Source organism: Homarus americanus, unplaced genomic scaffold (genome assembly GCF_018991925.1).
Source record: "Homarus americanus isolate GMGI-L3 unplaced genomic scaffold, GMGI_Hamer_2.0 scaffold59495, whole genome shotgun sequence".
Taxonomy (NCBI): Eukaryota; Metazoa; Arthropoda; class Malacostraca; order Decapoda; family Nephropidae; genus Homarus; species Homarus americanus.
Genome location: NW_024732415.1, coordinates 2,831,688 through 2,851,398, shown reverse-complemented (window position 1 = coordinate 2,851,398; position 19,711 = coordinate 2,831,688). Strand labels below are relative to the sequence as shown.

The 19,711-nt window shown below is 38.0% G+C and overlaps 2 protein-coding genes across 2 annotated transcripts in view; one reads left to right on the top strand and one right to left on the bottom strand.

The window, feature by feature from the left end:
• Nucleotides 1–19,711, bottom strand: part of LOC121868604 — a 223,696-nt gene that overhangs the window by 184,787 nt on the left and 19,198 nt on the right. The gene's annotated exons all lie outside the window — the stretch shown is intronic.
• LOC121868605 (protein ZBED8-like) overlaps nt 3,257–19,711 on the top strand; it is a 46,612-nt gene continuing 30,157 nt past the window's right edge. The window contains exon 1 of the mRNA XM_042369392.1: nt 3,257–3,362. The gene's annotated coding sequence lies outside the window, so the exon portion shown is untranslated. The remainder of the gene's footprint in view (nt 3,363–19,711) is intronic.

The following is a 19,711-nucleotide window of genomic DNA, read 5'->3' as shown; positions in this document are numbered from 1 at the left end:
TGAATTGAAAATGGAAGAGAAGAAAAAAGAGAGATTGGCAGGGGGGGAGATAGGGAAAGAAGAATGAAGGAAGAAAAGAAGAGTAAGAAAAGGAATGAGGAAGGGAGGGAAGGATGAAAGTCACAGAGAATATGTACACAGCAGGTAGGTAAAGGGGTCACTTCAGGTGTTCACAGGTACTTATATACTATTTTTGAAGCCTCTTGTGTGTGTGTGTGTGTGTGTGTGTGTGTGTGTGTGTGTGTGTGTGTGTGTTGGAGAGACATTCATCAACCCCAACACACCTCAGCCCGACCATAAATGTTTACAACTTCAGTCACACACTTATTCACTCACTCACTCGCTCACTCTTATTCACGTCCACTTACTCTCACCATATTCACTATTCAATCATTCACTCACTCACTTATTCGCTCTCTCTCTCTCTCTGTCTCTCTCTCTCTCTACCATATCCCCTTATTATGACGTAGATATGTTGCGCCACGTCTGCTTATGTAACATAATATTCATATATGCAGAATACTTGACTTAGATGGCCTTGTGTCTGTCCGTCCGTGAGCCTGCCTGTCTGTCTGTCTGTCCGCCCGTCCGTCCGTGGCCTGTCTGTCTGTCTGTCTGTCTGTGACTCAACACAATAACCCGAATATTTTGTCAAAGGATTTTAACTTATTATGTTATGTTGATATATGACAACACTAGTAATAGTAGTAGTAGTAGTAGTAGTAGTAAGAGAGACACTGACAGTTGACGGTGTCTTCCTACTGTATAATTTCTTCTTCTTCTTCTTCTTCTTCTTCTTCTTCTTCTTCTTCTTTTATTAGTTAGTTTTCTTCTTTCTTTTTGTTATTCTTACATTTTCTTCTTCTTCTTTTCTTTATTAGCCTTTCTTCTTCTTCTTCTTCTTCTTCCTCTTCCTCTTCCTCTTCCTCTTCCTCTTCCTCTTCCTCTTCCTCTTCCTCTTCCTCTTCCTCTTCCTCTTCCTCTTCCTCTTCCTCTTCCTCTTCCTCCTTCTTCCGTACCTTCATATTATCTTCCTTTGGGTAAGACTCTTCAAGTATCCCAAAACAAATTAGACTGTACGAACACTAAATCATTTTTCGAAGTTTATTTACGTCGGAAAAATGTTGACCAGAATCAAATATTCAGAGACTATAGGCACAGTGTTTACAAAAGGCAAATTACATTAAATTTCGGGGCTTTCACAACACAACAACATATGTTAACAATACCAATTTTTTCCCTATAAATATTTAACTACAACACATTTATTTTATTTTGTTCATGTGTGTGTGTGTGTGTGTGTGTGTGTGTGTGTGTGTGTGTTTATCCATTTAATCATGATACCTGAAAATCTTGAATATAAAATTTGATGCGTTCATCCCCCCAAAAATTTGATAATTGAAAAATCATATGAGACTGAGTTTTTTAATTAACCTGTCAAACACCATCCATACACACACACACACACACACACACACACACACACACACGGTAGGGCATTTTTTCTTCTCACCACTTATTTTAAAGTGTGAATAGTCGATTTTTTCTATCCATAATTTTTATTTCTTAATTCTTCAGTATTTCCGTGTTGTTTTTTTTACCTTTTGTTTTGATTGTCTTTTGTTTGAGTGTTTTGAAGATGTATTTTGATTTCATTATGATTTTCTTGGTAATCCTCATCATCATCATCATCATCATCATCATCAAGTCTGTTTCATTTCACTGTTATTTACTGACCGGTCTGTTTGCTGTGTCTTTCGTATCTCAACCCTGTGTCTTAAGCTAAACTTGATCCAATACCATCTTGAACACCCTTGATGGTATCGTGTCATCTTGTTCAATTCCTCTTTTAGATTTTAATTTTGTCATTATTTTTGTAAAGGCTGAATAGTGTAGCAATTCTGTAGGTGTTTATATTGTCACTGTATCTCTGGGAAATACAAGAGCAACATTGTCCTTACTGACGCACGAAATCTGCCATAAGTAAGGACTATGTTGATGATGTAACACGAACATTCACACGAGCTCAATGAATTCCTTTTAGACGTCGTGAATTATGGAGATTAAGACACCTATCGACATTTGATACGGGAGATAATCACCAGCGGAAATAGAACTGAACTGAGGGAAGATTTAGAGTTCCGGGGAAGTGGAAGAGGACCAACGTAGAGGGAAGTTATGGGTTTTGGGGTAGTAGGATTCGGGGTTTGGGGAGGGGGGATTCGGGGTTTGGGGAGGGGGGATTCGGGGTTTGGGGAGGGGGGATTCGGGGTTTGGGAGGGGGATTCAGGCTTTTGAGAGGGAGGATTCGGGGCTTCGAGGAGGGAGGATTCGGGGCTTCGAGGAGGGAGAATTCGGGGCTTCGAGGAGGGAGGATTCAGGCTTTTGAGAGGGAGGATTCGGGGCTTCGAGGAGAGAGGATTCAGGGCTTCGAGGAGGAAAAAAATCGGGGCTTTGAGGAAGGAAAATCAGAACTTGGCGAAGAAACATTCAAGGGAAGACAACTTGAGGATTTTCTTAAGGAGGGGAATTGATGTTTTTGTTGTGAGAAATAAAATAAGAAAAAGTTTATAAGAGTTAGAGATGAAAGAAATTGGAGGCGTGTAGGAAGTTAGTGAGCTAGATTCATCACACTTTTGTTGCGACTATAGTTTGTTTGTTTTTTGGTGTGTGTGTATGTTTGCGTTTACTTTTAGCTGTGTGTGTGTGTGCTTGTGTTTACTTTTAGCTGTGTGTGTATGTTTGTGTTTACTTTTAGCTGTGTGTGTGTGCTTGTGTTTACTTATAGCTGTGTGTGTATGTTTGTGTTTACTTTTAGCTGTGTGTGTGTGCTTGTGTTTACTTATAGCTGTGTGTACTGTTGGTTTAAGCTATTTTAGCTGGTCAACGATAGATTTCGTGTAACAACTACCAGACTGTGAAGGTGAACGATAATACTTCGCTATAACAAAACATGTCTGGAATTTATCTTTTCTGAAGGTTCACCAACTAGTGAGCGACAGAGGATGGTAGATCGTGGAGGAGGATGGATCTTTAGTTTCCGGGAAGGAAAGATAACTGCTTATCTCAGAGACCCCAGGAAGGTCCTTACAGATGTATGTATGGATTCGTCAAAGCGACTGATCTGAGTAACTGACCTTGAGAGTCCATGTGTGTTGTTTTTCGTTCTGCCTTAGTCAGAGTACACTCAGGGCTACACAGCTCACATGTACAGTATTCTCGGATGAAAATTTACCGGGGATATATTTTTTTTTTCAGACTCTCGTCTACGAAAACTAGATGGGAGGAACATGAGGCTGGAGTTGGGTCACGTCATCATGGGTTATAAGGACGACTTACCGGCTCTCGTCTACACAGTACAGGTATTTACATAATATTTTTATACCGGTAATCTTTAAGGAAGAAAAGGTGTTGTGGACTGTCGTATATTATATAAACTTAGAGACATAAGAAAGTGTTTACGAGTGTTTATGACGAGAGCCGTGATATTTATCTTCGGGCAGCATTAGTCCTCATTCCACCAGATGACTGGCACAAGTGTACACATCATGATATACGTTGAGGCGCTGAGTGTTCTCGGCAAAGTGAAATCTGGCAAAGGACAGATTATGGAATGTATATAGAATATAAAACAAGAGAGAGAAAGGTTCTTTGAAAAGGAATTCAATCTTCTCATTTGTACCGCCAGTGAGGATAAATTAGTAATGATTATCTGTTGATCATCAGTCTAAGTTTGTGGCCGTACTTGGTGAGCAGAGTTGAGGTTGTTGTGTGATGTGTGTGAGTTGACACTTCTTGGTGTTATAGACAAATCGACTTTGATATTAATAAAGCCTCTCTCCTTACCTCTGTCGCATATATCAGTAAGGTCTTCCCATAAGAGATTGCTGGCACGTAATTCTCCCAATAGCAGGAAGGGTTGAAGTAGTCCGTGTATAAGGTTCTTGAGCGTCTTGGGAAATATAAAAGTTGGGAGATGGAGAAAGTCAAGGTTATAAGAACCATGAATGAAAACTTTCTCCACAGCATCATGTCAGTGTACAGATGAAGCCACTTAAACGTTCGTCGTCCTGATCCAGAATAATTAGTTGGTGAATGATCCATTGACCAATACAAAAGCAGAATCCTTGTAGACAGATAATTTGAATGGCGTGGTTACATAATAATCCATAAGGGTCATTATATTAAGTGGTAACATTACGACAGTTCCTTTGAAGTATAAGGAATGGGTTGGAAAATGATTTGGAATAGGTTGGAATAAGTTGGAATGGGTTGCTCATAGAGGAAGGGAAACTACCGATAGATGAGTTGGGAATAGATTGGTTTCCCTCTGCTAGACTTGGGAAAATGATGTCCCTCACCTCTGATTAAAACAGCTGCCGTGTTTTTTCGTCAGGATGAGTGTGGCCCCTTGAGGATGTCAACCAGTGCGTGCCCCCCCACCCCTACCATAACGGTGTCCTGTAATTGATATTTAATCTTCTGGGGCTGTGGGAGGAAGTGTCTGTAGGAGTGGAGGACGGGGGTGAAGAAGAATAGTAAGAGGAGGAGGAGCAGGAGGAGGAGAAAGAAGAAGAAAATAAAAAGGAGAAGAATGATGGACAAGAATGGGAATAGGATGAGGAGGAGGTTGAAGAAGAATAGGAGTAGGGTAGGATGAAAAGAATAAGAGTAGGAGGGAAAAGAAGAATATGAGGAGGAGGAGGAGGAGGAGGAGTATGAAGAAGAAGAATAGGAGGAGGAAGAGGGGGGGTGGGTAGTGGCTGGGACTGTATATTAAGGTGAGGTGAGGTGAGTAAGAGAGCTGATGAGGTTTTAAAAACTATCCCAGAGGAGATGTTCCCGTCTTCAGGCATTACTTGGAATTTATGATATTTCTGTATTAATATCGGTTCTTTATTCTTAGTTAAATTTTATTAATATCCAGAATCTCTTAACTGCTTATGAGGAGAATTAATATTAGTATCGATACCATCTGTTAATAGCGTTTAATTCTGGGTGTTGAAGTTACAGTGGATGTTTTGTTGTGTTAGTTCGAGTGACTGGGACTCCATAACACTTACTGGTTGTTCCGTGAAGCTGTACCACTTGCAGATGATTTTGAAGTGAAGAACATGATAGGTTTTGGTGTATGACCCTTACATTACCGGCAGTAAGGGTTAAAAGGGCAGCCATCTCCGGCAGTATTTGGTGTGTGTGTCATCAGTTTTGTCTTGTGTCAGCAGCTGAGTCAGGATGAAGTTGTTTTTCTGAACCGCTGCCTCCAACGTTTAGCGTCTCTTGAAATAGACGCGTTTAGGTTCACCTGGCCACGGGTCACATCTTTTAAGTTCACCTGGCCACGGATCATATCTTTTAAGTTCACCTGGCCACGGATAACATCTTTTAAGTTCACCTGGCCACGGATAACATCTTTTAAGTTCACCTGGCCACGGATAACATCTTTTAAGTTCACCTGGCCACGGATAACATCTTTTAAGTTCACCTGGCCACGGATAACATCTTTTAAGACCACCTGGCCACGGATAACATCTTATTGGTGCCTAAAGATCAACCATAACGTACATGACTCTGGGTGTTATTTTGTCTTATTTGATGTTGTTCCTTGTCCTCCATTCCTTGCTTATGGGTACTGTACTGTACTGTACTGTACTGTACTGTACTGTACTGTAAAGCGCATCACGACCGTGGCAACATCACCTCTACACCTGCATGTAAATTGTGCTCTCTAGTCACCAGCCGTTACCAACATATAAAATACGTTATTATACTGTGTAGTTGGGGTAACTATGTATTAAACCCTTTACACGGCAGAGCTGCACTGTGTATAAACAACATTTTGACAACATTGACAAGCTGGGCACTGTAACATTAATGTGTCATGTGTACTGTACTTTAGTGTTTTACATATTAGTATACATTAGTGTTGTAGACATCAACGATATATGATTGTTTTACCTAGCTACGATACGTCAGGGTCTTCTGTAGCTACATTATATCAGTGTTTTATCTACAATACGTTAATATAATAATTACAATACGTTTAAAATTATTCTCTCTAATATGTATCAATATTTCATGTATGGTAATTCAGTGCTTCATCTGCGATATGTTAATGTTTTGATTAGCTACGATATATCTATTTTATTTAGCAGTGATAAGGCAATATTGTGTCTGTGATAATATCAGTGTACGATATATTGTTTTTTTCTACGATACATCACTGCTCAATCTACGATACATTAATTTACTATCTACGATACATAAATGTTTTATCGACGATACATTAATGTTTTATCGACGATACATTAATGTTTTATCGACGATACATTAATGTTTTATCGACGATACATTAATGATTTATCTACGATACATTAATGTTTTGTCTACGATACATTAATGTTTTGTCTACGATACATTAATGTTTTGTCTACGATACATTAATGTTTTATCTACGATGCATTAATGTTCTATCGACGATACATTAATGTTCTATCTACGATACATTAATGTTTTGTCTACGATACATTAATGTTTTGTCTACGATACATTAATGTTTTGTCTACGATACATTAATGTTTTATCTACGATGCATTAATGTTTTATCTAATGTTTTATCTACATTAATGTTCTATCATTAATGTTCTATCGATACATTAATGATACATTAATGTTCTACGTTCTATCTACGATACATTAATGTTTTATCTACGATACATTAATGTTCTACATTAATGTTTCATCTACGACACATTAATGTTCTATCTACGATACATTAATGTTTTATCTACGATACATTAATGTTCTATCTACGATACATTGTTTTATCTACGATACATTAATGTTTTATCTACGATGCATTAATGTTCTATCGACGATACATTAATGTTCTATCTACGATACACTAATGTTTTATCTACGATACATTAATGTTCTATCTACGATACACTAATGTTTTATCTACGATACATTAATGTTTTATCTACGATACACTAATGTTTTATCTACGATACATTAATGTTTTATCTACGATACATTAAAGTTTTATCTACGATACATTAATGTTTTATCTACGATACATTAATGTTCTATCTACGATACATTAAAGTTTTATCTACGATACATTAATGTTTTATCTACGATACATTAAAGTTTTATCTACGATACATTAATGTTTTATCTACGATGCATTAATGTTCTATCTACGATACAGTAATGTTTTATCTGCGATACATTAATGTTTTATCTACGATATTTTAATGTTTTATCTACGATATCAAATAATAAAAAAATAAAAACACCAACAAAAACATTTAGGCAGCGTGCGCCAGGCGTTCCCTTTTATCCAGCAATACCTCCGTTAAGCTCACATCGCCAGACGAACGTCCATGCGTCTAATGCTTACGTTGGAGTTTTTTTTTTTTTTTTTTACTAGGAACAACTGAGGAGTGTGAGGAAGGTACTGACCGCGGGTAGGGAGGTGAGGTAAGGCCTGACCTGGATCACAACAGCTGACCAGATCTGAAAGTGACGGAAACAGACGGTCATCACTGAGCTCATATTGTGGGTAGAGTTATAGTATGTTTTGGTGAGGCTTATCCCTAACCCACCGTCAACCCACTATCAACCCACCATAAACCCACTCACTTCACCATCATCCCACTCAGTTGACAGTCAACTCACTCTCTTTTATCAAACCACCATCAACCCACTCCACCTATCGTCAACTCATTAACTCTATCGTCAACCCACCACTAACCCACCAGCAACCCATTCAACCCACTGCCAACCCACTTAATTCAACTTGCCATCAATCTACCCCACCCACAATCAACCCGTAATTATACGTCAGTAATTGGAGTTACCAAACACGATACCGGCAAACATCAGGACATGAATCACACACACACACACACACACACACACACACACACACCACACACACACACACACACAGTTTTGCCATGTCAGCTGGACCTGTGTGTGTGTGTGTGTTGGACTGTGGCCTAGAAGTTCCCTCCTCAAAAGACCTCTTCCAGCCCCTTAAATCCGGGTCATACAGAATAGTTTTCGATCCGGAACCTAAGAGTTAACACCTTTTAAACTGTGTGTGTGTGTGTGTGTGTGTGTGTGTGTGTGTGTATAAAAACATCCTTAAAAAATGCATATGGGTTTTTATTACTTGTAACCACTTGGAAATAAACTAAAAAATCAAAATAATGTTTATGTTAGAATGTTTCCAACAGCAAGTTTTATAAAACTGTTAAGGCAACATATCTGGCCAGTACCCGCCATCACCTATAATTGCTACCGGGGGTCTATCTATTTCTGCTGCATTTAACGAAAGAAAATTAATTAAATGGGTTCTTATCAGTTTCATTTAAATGGGTGTACTTATTGTGAAGATTTTAATAAATGGAGTTTGATATTATAATGATACACGATTGGTAGTCTGCCCTCTTCTGCCTTCCTCTAGTGACGTAACCGACCGTCTGGGAAAACATCACACTTTAGGCAATTAATATTTCTTAATTAAGTTTAGAAAGTGATCTTATTTTATAATTCTCTGATGTAAACTCGTCATTAATAATTAGCCTTTAAACCTCTATGAGTCACTTACAAATTCTTCTGAACTTGTCCTTTTAAGATACCAAAGTCTTGTCGCAACATAATGATCTCTAAACAAATTCCTTATACAGCATCAATGATTCTTGTCGATCCCGGGAGACTTTCTCTTGTCAGGGACGATGTAAGAGAGTGTTTGGCCCTGATATATCCGTAACCTTCGTCATGACCAGACACAAACTTCTAGCAGTGGCCCTCCAACAGTCACCTCCCAGAAGACCTCCTCTGTTGTTAGTAGTGATGGATCCAGCTGTGCACATCACCTGGCACAAAACAGTCGAGCTGCTAACATATATGATCGAGACATTTGAAGGTCACTGAAATTAATTTAAAAAAAAAATAGAATTTCCAGAAAACTTTCCAGAAAACTTTCCTCTTATGCAGATCGAATGATGTAGGATATTGTTGGGCCCTGTTGAGGCAGATCAAAATATTTTAATGTCAGAGAGTTTTACGGCGGTAAGAAATCTTGAGGAAAAGAAAGCACTTAAACCAATGGATCTCCAAAGATCAACTTTCTGGACGGCTTCCCTCTTGCATAATATTGTTGGACACTGAATTGGTAGATTGCACAATTCAGCATCCTAAAGCAACGCCATTATAACGAAAGACCAATGAGGCGGCGACATAGACACAGACATAGAGAAGATAGATAAGTCGGCGATGATGTAACGGCACAGGTAACATGACAACAAAGACTGACTGTATTACATCAACAAGTGAATAAGGAAAAGATCTTTAGAGATTTTGTTTTCAGAATAAATGCGCTGCCTTATCTAGAAGAATTTTTTTAACGGCATTATCCCAGTTATACGGGGTATTTATTTTAACAAGAGTAAAGTTACTATATAAATAAGAATTTTAAAATGAAAATAAGAAACCCAACTCGTTATTTAACACATACATGCACTTAGAGCATCAAGAGTGTTTTGTAGGCATGACTATTGGTTAATTGAAACCCCAAAAATGTGGTTTTACGTCACTTCACATAAATATGCTTGCAAAATCTATGCATTAATATGCATAACTCTTGGGAATCTGTCCAGACATTAAATATTTGTTATATACTACAATAATCACATAGATATGTTTACAATGTTTATGCATAATAAATGTGAAAAATATTTTGGGGGTTTCAATTAACCAATAGTCATGCCTACAAAACAATCTTGATGCTCTAAGATTTCTCGATTTGGCGAGGAAATTCTCTTAAGCCAACGAATTAAGAGACACAGGTACACACACAGATTATTCTCCCCCTTCCTACACCCCATATCAAGAAGCGCTCAACACACTGGCCCTTTCGACTTTCACTGACCATCACCACGACCTCATCTGCAAATTTGGTGAGAAGCTTCTGCACCATCCTCGACACCGGCTCCTACTACCGCCTGAGATCCCTAGTCCGAGAATTGCTGTTCGACACCACAACCGCATCCAGCCCATACGTGCACGAACTGATCGCTATAAGAACAGCCCAGTCCCAACCATTATAAAAATTATCAATAACTTGTAATAGACCAGTGTATTCACTCCCAGTAAATACTACTTCTTGCACTGTCACCATGTTGAAATGCCCTGTAGTTTGAGCTTTTCCCCATCTAGTTATTATATATCTTATTTGTATCACTTATGTTATTTGTATATTATTTGTAATTCGAAACCCATTCCCCAATTATGTAACTGTATATTTTCAGCCTTCTGGCTGCCAAGCTCTTTCAATAAACCATTAATTATTATTATTATTATTATTATTATTATTATTATTATTATTATTATTATTATTACACACTTGAAGAGGAAAAAAAGAGCAAAGGAGTTATCACTGTTGCCGATCTCTTGACACTGCAACACGGAGTTATCACGTTGTTCATCTACCTGCTAAGTGGTTTTATATCCGGGTTCTGTGTTTTGCTTTTGGGTTAATGAGATCTGTGTTGTATCTGAAGGTGGTATTGAAGGCAGATGTGGGCTAGGAGGGAAGGAAGGGTGGAAAGGGAGGAAGAATGGGAGGGAGGGACGAAGGAGGGAAGGATGTTGGAAGAGACAAAGAGATAGGGAATTGGTAGTGAAGGAAGGAGTGATAGAGGAACACGAATGGATGAGAGAGATAGAGAGGAGAGGTGGGGGAAGTAATGTAGGGGGTGATCTTTATAGAGATTTACCTAGTGTTTCCTCTCTCTCTCTCTCTCTCTCTCTCTCTCTCTCTCTCTCTCTACCTGGTACCGTGCCAAACAAGGGGGGAGGAGGGGGAGGGAAGGGAGGAGGCACTAATGTCCCTAATTAATGGGTGTCACAGTCCCCCTAGGGTAATTAGCCATGACTGGGAGATAATGTATTGGGGGCTGCTGGGGGGCTAAAAATTGGGTGGATGGGGTGGTGAGGGGAGATATGAAGGGAATGGGGGAAAGGGATGGATTCGTGAGGGGGAATTTAAATGAGGGTTTGTTGGTTCGAACCTCAGTTATCTGGGGGGGGTTGACGGTGGGGGGAGGGGGGGTTCCAGTGTTTTGTGGTTGTGGTTCGTCAGATCATTGGATGCCTCTCCTGACTGACTGAGCTAAACTACTTCCTACGTCTCCCCGGCCCTCTGACACAGCGACTCCCTCACTGCACCCTCAGACTGCACTGCCATTCTCCTCTCACTAACGCAGCTCATTCTCCTCTCACTAACGCAGCTCATTATACTCTCACTAACGCAGCTCATTATACTCTCACTAACGCAGCTCATTATACATAGAGGAGAGTATTTTTTCTTCTTTGGGAACAAATGGATTGATTGTAAGTGATATACAGGTGTGTGACGAACTAGTGGTGTGTGACGTGCAGGTGGTGTGTGACGTGCAGGTGGTGTGTGACGTGCAGGTGGTGTGTGACGTGCAGGTGGTGTGTGACGTACAGGTGGTGTGTGTGTGGGTTTGTGGTGTGTGGGGGGAAGTAAAGGGTGGGGGAGTAGGGGGTAGGTGGAGGGGGTGGGAGGGGGTTTGTGATGTGGAAAGATAAGCGGAAAGCCTGTCATTGTTGTGATAGTGGAGAAGGCGGTGTCATCTCCTCCCCCAACGATCAGGACCAGGAAGCCGAGAGTGGTGGTGTAGGGAGATGTGAACGTCGTCAGTGGTGAAGGAAAGGTGTATTTCATTTTTCTCTTCTTGACAACACGACTGGACAAAGGCGGTCCTAAAGGCAGTATTCTGTGTGTTGTTGAGTTGGTTGTGGTAAGACGTATACAGAGACGATTATGGTAGACGGTACGATGGTCAATAAGGAGAGTATTTATAGGAGACACAATGCTCCAGCTATAACAACTCTTAACTTTCACAGCACCGTTCGTGAGTCTCAAAGAGGACAAAATCGCTCCTGGAGTTTTCCTTGAGGCCAGAACTGTACTGCCGGGCATCTATCCAAATATTATTGGTGATGCCCAAGAAGTTATATTAATAACTTATTCACCATTCAGTTAGTTATGGATATTTACTGGTACTTGTGAATCTACTGAACACTGTAACGAAAACTGTGAGAGCTGAACAAGAAGGTCCTTATGCCTTTGTTGACTCATACGTAGTTCATTGCCATAACTGAGGACAGATATATACTAAAGAGTGTGGTGGAGCTGAGTTACCCACACACCTGAGCTACAAGGTCTGGGTGGCACTAACGCCTCATGGAAGACCGCCTTAGGGGTCCTACTGATGATAAACCTGAGGAGGCGGCCATTAATACCGAGGCCAGCGAGCTGCTAAAGGATGTCTTGTTGGCCGCGTCAAAAGCTGCCTTAATATTAATGAAGGTAGTGAGAGCAAGAAAGGTAGTGGAGGAGTATTCTGTGAAGCAGTGCTGGGCGGAGGCCGTAGAGGTGAATGGATTAGTTAAAAGTGAAGTACAGGAGATGGTTAGGACTGGAGTGTTCAAAGGATCTATAGAAATAGGCGGTGAAATTGGTGTATCTGAGGTTTGGGTATAAGAAGGACGGTACTTTCTGCCCAGACATCAGAGAGAGGGTACTGCTATCATGGCTTGTATAAAGCAGAGGGTTAGCAGGTAATTATAGCTCAGGTAGTCCATCATCAGCAGGTGTTGTGCCTTCACCCGTTAATGGTCCAGTAGTATTGCGTATCTCTTCACGTGTGGTGGGAGTCTTCTTGCCTTCCTCACTACAGGTCTCCTCACTGGAGTAGTTTGGTGCCCCTCAGGTGGTCTTGGTGACCCTCAAACAATGAGTCAGTTAACGCCTACAAAGGATGTTTGCGTCTCCATTATAATAAACAAGAGCTTCGTGTGCTGAAGTTTTCACAAATTCATAAAAAAGGAAATTTATTCTGTATAGATAATTTTTTTTGTATAAAATTAAAAAATAAATCATAATAAAAAAAATAAGAAAAATAGTCGCAGTTTAAGTTTTTGTTTCATGAAAAGTTAATAGTTAAAAGAAACTGTCATAATAAAACAAGATATTTCTTAATTCTTGATTTTTTGTCTATTTTAAAAAAAGATCCTACAATATTGAGCGGTGCTTGAAGACCTTAAGAGCTGGAGCGCCTCAATACATGACGGCAGCAAAAGAAACACCTCAGTGGCTTGTGTTAATAATGGTTTGGGTTAATAATAGAAAATCTTGTATCATTGTAAATTTTAGTGTATGTATACAAATAACTTCATATCACTATAAAATTAAGTGAAAGTAATAAATATGGATATGAAACTTATTTATACAGTCTGGTGACCAAATTATTGCAGTTCCTAAACACACACACACACACACACACACACACACACGAAACTGTATTATTAACCCGTACTTCACTGTAGATGGGCGGCTGACACAAGGACGTATGACGCTATCTATGTCCTTCACTTCGTAAAAATTCTGGCGTAATTTGCATAAGTGTTGGCGCTGTGGAGTTGAGGGTTGTTGCCGTTACATCAAGTCTGTATTTAATGGAATATATGGAAATGAAAATCCGTTATATCGAGGGTATGTCAGATATAAAACCTCCATATAACGTAGTATATAAAGATGAAAATCCGTTATATCGAGGGTATGTTAGATGCTTAACCTCTATATAACGCACTATATAAAGATGAAAGTCCGTTATATCGAGGGTATGTTAGATATAAAACCTCCATATAACGGATTACATAAAGCGTAGTCCGTTATATCCGAGAAGTGAGGTGTCGTTATGACCAACCTCACATAATACAACCACTCCTAAACTAGAGTCCATGAAGGCGCTTAATGACTATAATTAGGGTCTGATACTATAGTTGGTGTTGTTATTTTGTTATTAGTGTTGTAAATAATGTAATCTAATGTAAATAGGGTTAGTGTTTGGGTTCCTTATGTCAAGTCTCTATAACCGTGTACAGTAGTCTTGTTTTCTTTACTTTATTTTTTTACTTGCATATATTTTTTTTATTAATTAGATGAGAGAATAATATTTTTTTTGGTTATTCTTGTATTTAGGATAATTTATTTGTTGCTGTTCTAGGTGAGTGTATTTGCTTACGTTTATTCTTCTGTTAAATATAATTGTCATTGTCTCTTTTTTTGTTAAGCTCTTGTAACTTCTTATCTATTTTATTTTTCTTATATAATTATCTATCTTATCTATCTATGCATTTTCTTAATTAATTTCCCTTATATATTTATCAGTTGATTTATTTTTTATTTTTCTTATTTATTCATTTTGTTTCTGTATATTTATTAGTTCAATCATCTATTTTCTTATTAATTTATCTATTTCTTATATACGTGTTTGGCCATTTTTTCATATATATTTCTTAATTTATTTTGTTATATTCATCTCTATAACTTAAATTCTGGTCTTAAGTTTTTTGTTATTCATTTTTATTCATCGTATTATTTATTATATTTACTCATTTATTTATTCATTATTTTTCGTAACTTTAGTCATTCATTTATAATCTCGTTATTTAAGTCAGAGCTTCCATTTTTTTGGGGGGGGGGGTGGAATCGTAGTTAATATTATATAAACTTGATAGTATATAAATGCAGAGGTTATCACCGTAAAATTGAACTATAAACTCGTGAATTTTATGTCACACTCCGGGGCAGTGATGTAGGGGTGAGGGAGGGAGGGAGGCGCCTCTCGTAAAATTGGGTGACAAGTCAAATGGGTCCCAGTTCTACCAAGTCCCAAACCTAACTTAACCATCTGGATTGGAGTTAAGTTTTAATGGGCCTGAATTCTTGCAGTTAGTTCAGATTGTAGCCTAGTAGAACTGGATCCGAGGACTGGTGACTGTTAGGTTTGGGGTCTAGTAGGACTGGGGTCTGGTAGGTCTGGGGGTCTAGCTATGACTGGGGCCTTGTAGGGCTGAGGACTAGACCTATATGGTATTGAAGAGTGGGTAATATAGGTGGTGTCATCATCATTTCTTCAGCTGATCGTCTAGAGAGCCATAAAGACCGGTGTTCACATAGGTGGTAGCGGAGGTCCTCTTCTTATATATTATCATTTTGTGAGATTTTTTAGGTTGACGGTTCTTGATGCCTCAAATAACGTATCTAACTACCAACTTAGTCTAGTTAGTTTTATGTGCAGTATCTTATATCAGGTGTTAACAGTCAACAGTTAACGAATGATAAATGTTAATAAATCGTAACTCTACGGACTAACGCCACAAAATAAACCAGCAACATCTCTCCGTAAAGTTCTGAAGGGAGAATTATATTATTATATTGTTTGGAGAATATATATCACGTTGTCAACTTTTTTTTTATGTTTCAAAGACGCATCAAGAGTCATGGTAAATTAAGTATGCCTCAGTACTAAACGAACACTATAATGTCAACGGATAACTTCATGTTTCACTTAATAACGTCACGTCATTTACGCTTGCTCTAAATAAATATATCTATATGTTTTATTATTTACCTAACCTAATTAATCTTAAGACTATAAAAAACTGAAATACATAATTATCTTAATATTTTCATACGGCTAATTCTCACTACAGTCACCGGATCCCGACTTTTCAAGGGTCAAAGAACGAAACATTTCTCCAAAATAAGAAATAGTTTCCTAAATATAGTAATTGGTTTTGTTTTTTTACTAGGGATTAAAAGTATGGTTGGGTGCGGGTAATTTTACAGTAATACTTGTGTATGTACAGACACACCTGTGACCCTGAGCCCCATGTTGTAGCTATGTAAATTTCCCGGAACAATTATTTAAGGATTTTGACTCCCTCACAAACACTGGGTAAGTTGAGTTAAATCCTTGTATTCTAGGTGTAAAAGTTACATTTCATTTAAAACGAAAAAAATAATAGTATGTGTACTTGCCTGAAATACACAATGCCACCACGTGTCTTCTGCCAAAACTTGCCCAGTTTTTCATGAGGGACTCCCCCCCCCCCACCCCCTACTACAGCCGCTACTGCCTACAATAGCCAAATTAAAGTGTACTATATTTCACAACGTTATTCCTCTGAATATCAAAACGCTGCTGTATAAATGAATATTAATACATTTTATTAATACAGAAACAGCGACATAGATAGAGAGATATTTCAACACAGCAGCAGTAGCCGACACAGCTCATGTTTAAGAATATATGATGAATGTAATGACGTCACAGTTCAGTCTAGCGGGTGAAACAATACACATGACGTCTATGATATTGGAAGGTCGTTTAAACTATTGATGAAGAATCCGCCCCAGAGTGACAGCTTTCCGACTCGGTTACTTTTCATGGAAATTATTTTGAAAACGTATTATTGTGCTTTAACAGCTAAGATCTGTAAGCGTGTATTATAGGTTAGTTAATATGTTAGCAATCAACTGTATCAAAGTTAAGAGACATATAACTGGTATTTTTTACAAAATTACTAAAAAATTTACTTACAATTTGTGCCTGGTGTTGTCTGTTGCCATTCAACCGCCTACTGTATATAAGATCGGGATAGCTTTCATTAAGTTACAGCGAGTTATCAAACGGTATTTTCATATCATTATTAATTACAAGAGCCATGTAATTTTTTTAATTAATTTAATAATTAATGGGGTATATTGCTATTGGCCAAAAATTTTCAATATTCTTACGGTAAATAACTTCTGAGTGCCGTGTCATCAGGTTATATACTGATAACCTGCGTCATCACGCGACTCTTGATGACTGGTTAATAAAACTTAAATAAATGATGTAACTGTGTATCACTATCACGGTTATTATCGTTGAGGATGTCCCGGTGCCCGCACGCTTATATTTTTTTAAGAGATATGATATATAACGTTGGTTTAATACACACAATGCAAATCCGGTTGAGGGGCAAGAAGCTTCGGGGAATTGGCAAAAACCTCAGTGAATTATGTGAGAGCTTAGCAGGAACAAACCATTATGCGACGTAAAAGCAAGTTCTAGTTAGCGATCCTTATTACATACAACATATTCATCGTTCTCAGACGTGATTACCATTCTATGAGTTGGAGTAAACGTCTTGCTGAAAATACTCAAATATAAAGAAAAATACGTCAAAACATGCGAGTGTTTGCCTGATTAGTGTTATTTTTATTATAACTCATTATTTTAACCTTAATATTATACAAATCTTCACATAACATAAACCGAATGTTGCCCACATATAATAAATTGATCATCCCTTTTATTATCAATACACGCAATAACCCCCTTATGTTCTATATACACAAACCATCACCAAAAGCTGCAACATTAAATTACCAAACGCATTTATTGCCGTACACACACACACAGCCATTACCAAATGATGTAAGATCAAATTACTAAATGCGGCTATTGGTTGACGCCGCTGCATCAGTCATTGTGTTTAATGTAACTCAAACTTATTAGAGTAAATAATTCAATATTTGCAACGCTATAAAATTAAAATAGGATCATATATCTTCAATAATTTTAGGATGAATATTGTGTACAGTTTGAAATAGCTGGGTATTTTTTCCCTTTAGTTATTGAAGGACAAATATTCACATAACCAACAACAAACTTAAGGAGATGAACACGAGGCTAAAGTTGTTCCCTACACAACGACCTCCTCAGCTGGGTGTTGATAATGCTCCTCTTTGTACCTAAACTAGTTGAGTAAGCCGCCGTCTGCTACTCTTGAGTGATATATCGGGAAGCATTATATATTACTAGTTCCACCTATATCTAGTCTTTGGATCAGTCTACAGCACTATATACCTCAGTTAAATATTAAATATAATGGTGTTCGTCTTGAATAGTTTCATTTTAGTGTTGAGTTCATGGTACAAAATATGACCAAAACTTGACTTCATCTGGCTCCTACAGGAACTCGACAGAAAGTTACTGTTGCTGAGAGTTCATATTGTGTACGTGTGGGATACAACCTATAACATAATACTAAATCTCAAGATAAATTTTATTATAGTTAACAGATAAGATAAAGACGAGTAATATTTGTTTTTAATGAGATTTTCTGTATTTTCTTATTTTTGGTTTTTTTGACAGGAACTCTTTTAACAATGGCCCTTTAACTATTTTATTCATATAACTGATACAGCTGTTAACTACCACCATACGACACACTAACGATTGTCCCAGGTGTATTTAGATCCCATTAGTCATTAGGGTTACTATTAACTACAAAACTACAAGAAATAAAAATAATGATAACTACTGATTAATGCCTAGTTGAAAAGAGCGATTCTGTTCGCCTTTACAGCGCATTAGTTGTAACATCACACAGCATTCACGATGGCGAAGTATTTTTTTTTTCAAAGCAGATATTATTAATTATATCACACAATTGTCTTTAGAACTTCATTTACGTAATTATAATATTTCACGAGGCTCTTCCAACATATTGACATAAATTAAATAATCACTGATATAGACACATAATCAACGTAGTTTTTGTATCGGTTTAATTCCAGCCATCAAGAGTTGTTTGCTTCGGAAACTGGAATTTGGTACAGGTGCTCATCAACCCTGGCAGCTGAAGCATTGATGGTTAAAGTATTAATAGAATGTAATCAGTACAAATTGACTTTTCAACTGGAGACTAAAAAGATTGATCGTTACAACACACTCAACTAATATTATAGCAATTATGTAGTGTATAATGAGCTATAATTTACGGTGCTTAACATGAAATCAAAGAACCTGTTTGGTGAGAATGAGAAAGTAAAATCAGTAAATGGTGCGAGTAACATTTAATAACTGAAGTATCTAAAACAAAACGAAATCATGGTTTTATAACGCAAGTTCGCTTTTGTGAGTACCGAGTATTTTTGTGCGATTATGATGAATTTATTGAGGATTTTGATGCTGGTTTGAAGTGTGTCTTGTGCATGAAGGCAGAGTGGGTGTGTGTAGGTGAACCATGGGGCGTTACCTGGTCCTCTGGCAACCTGGAGTTAATAATAATAATAATAATAATAATAATAATAATAATAATTCAGTAAAATCATCGTACAAGTTTACAATTGACTGCAGATCTGATACACTGATCATAGTTTAGGTTTGTTGTCCCTGTCTGCGCCACCGGCTCTGTTCTTCAACCATGATGCGTTTGTTATATATGTGAAACTTTCTACCTTAATAATGTATCAGTTGTACTTGTAGAGTCCTCTATATTTCGCACGTCATCTGATGGTACCTATAAATTGACTTAGGGTTTTTTATTATTTTTTCTCATGTTTTGTGGGTTGAATTCCTTACTATAAACTAACAATGAACGTTTCTGATTGGCTGATATTTACATCGTCGTGATCTGTTTCTCCAGAGCTTCATTCTGGTGAGATATTCCGTTCAGTAATGTCAATGGTATAATAATATGGACCCAAGTGGGCGTCAGTAAAGAAGGTGTTAGCGTACAACGTCAAGGGCGCCTCTACGTAGGTATGTGTACTGTACATAGCTCCGTGCACCCAGTGAGTACAGTACCTGAACATATCTGTGGTCATAAAGTGAATCATGTATCCATGTGCACTAAGCGCGTGTGTGTGTGCGTATCCCTGTGCATCAAGGTTGACTGTGTTCTTATCAGTGTGTATCAGTATGATGCATTCTTGTATATGTACTGTACATAACCATGTACACGAGGAACGAGTGGAAAGGAACAA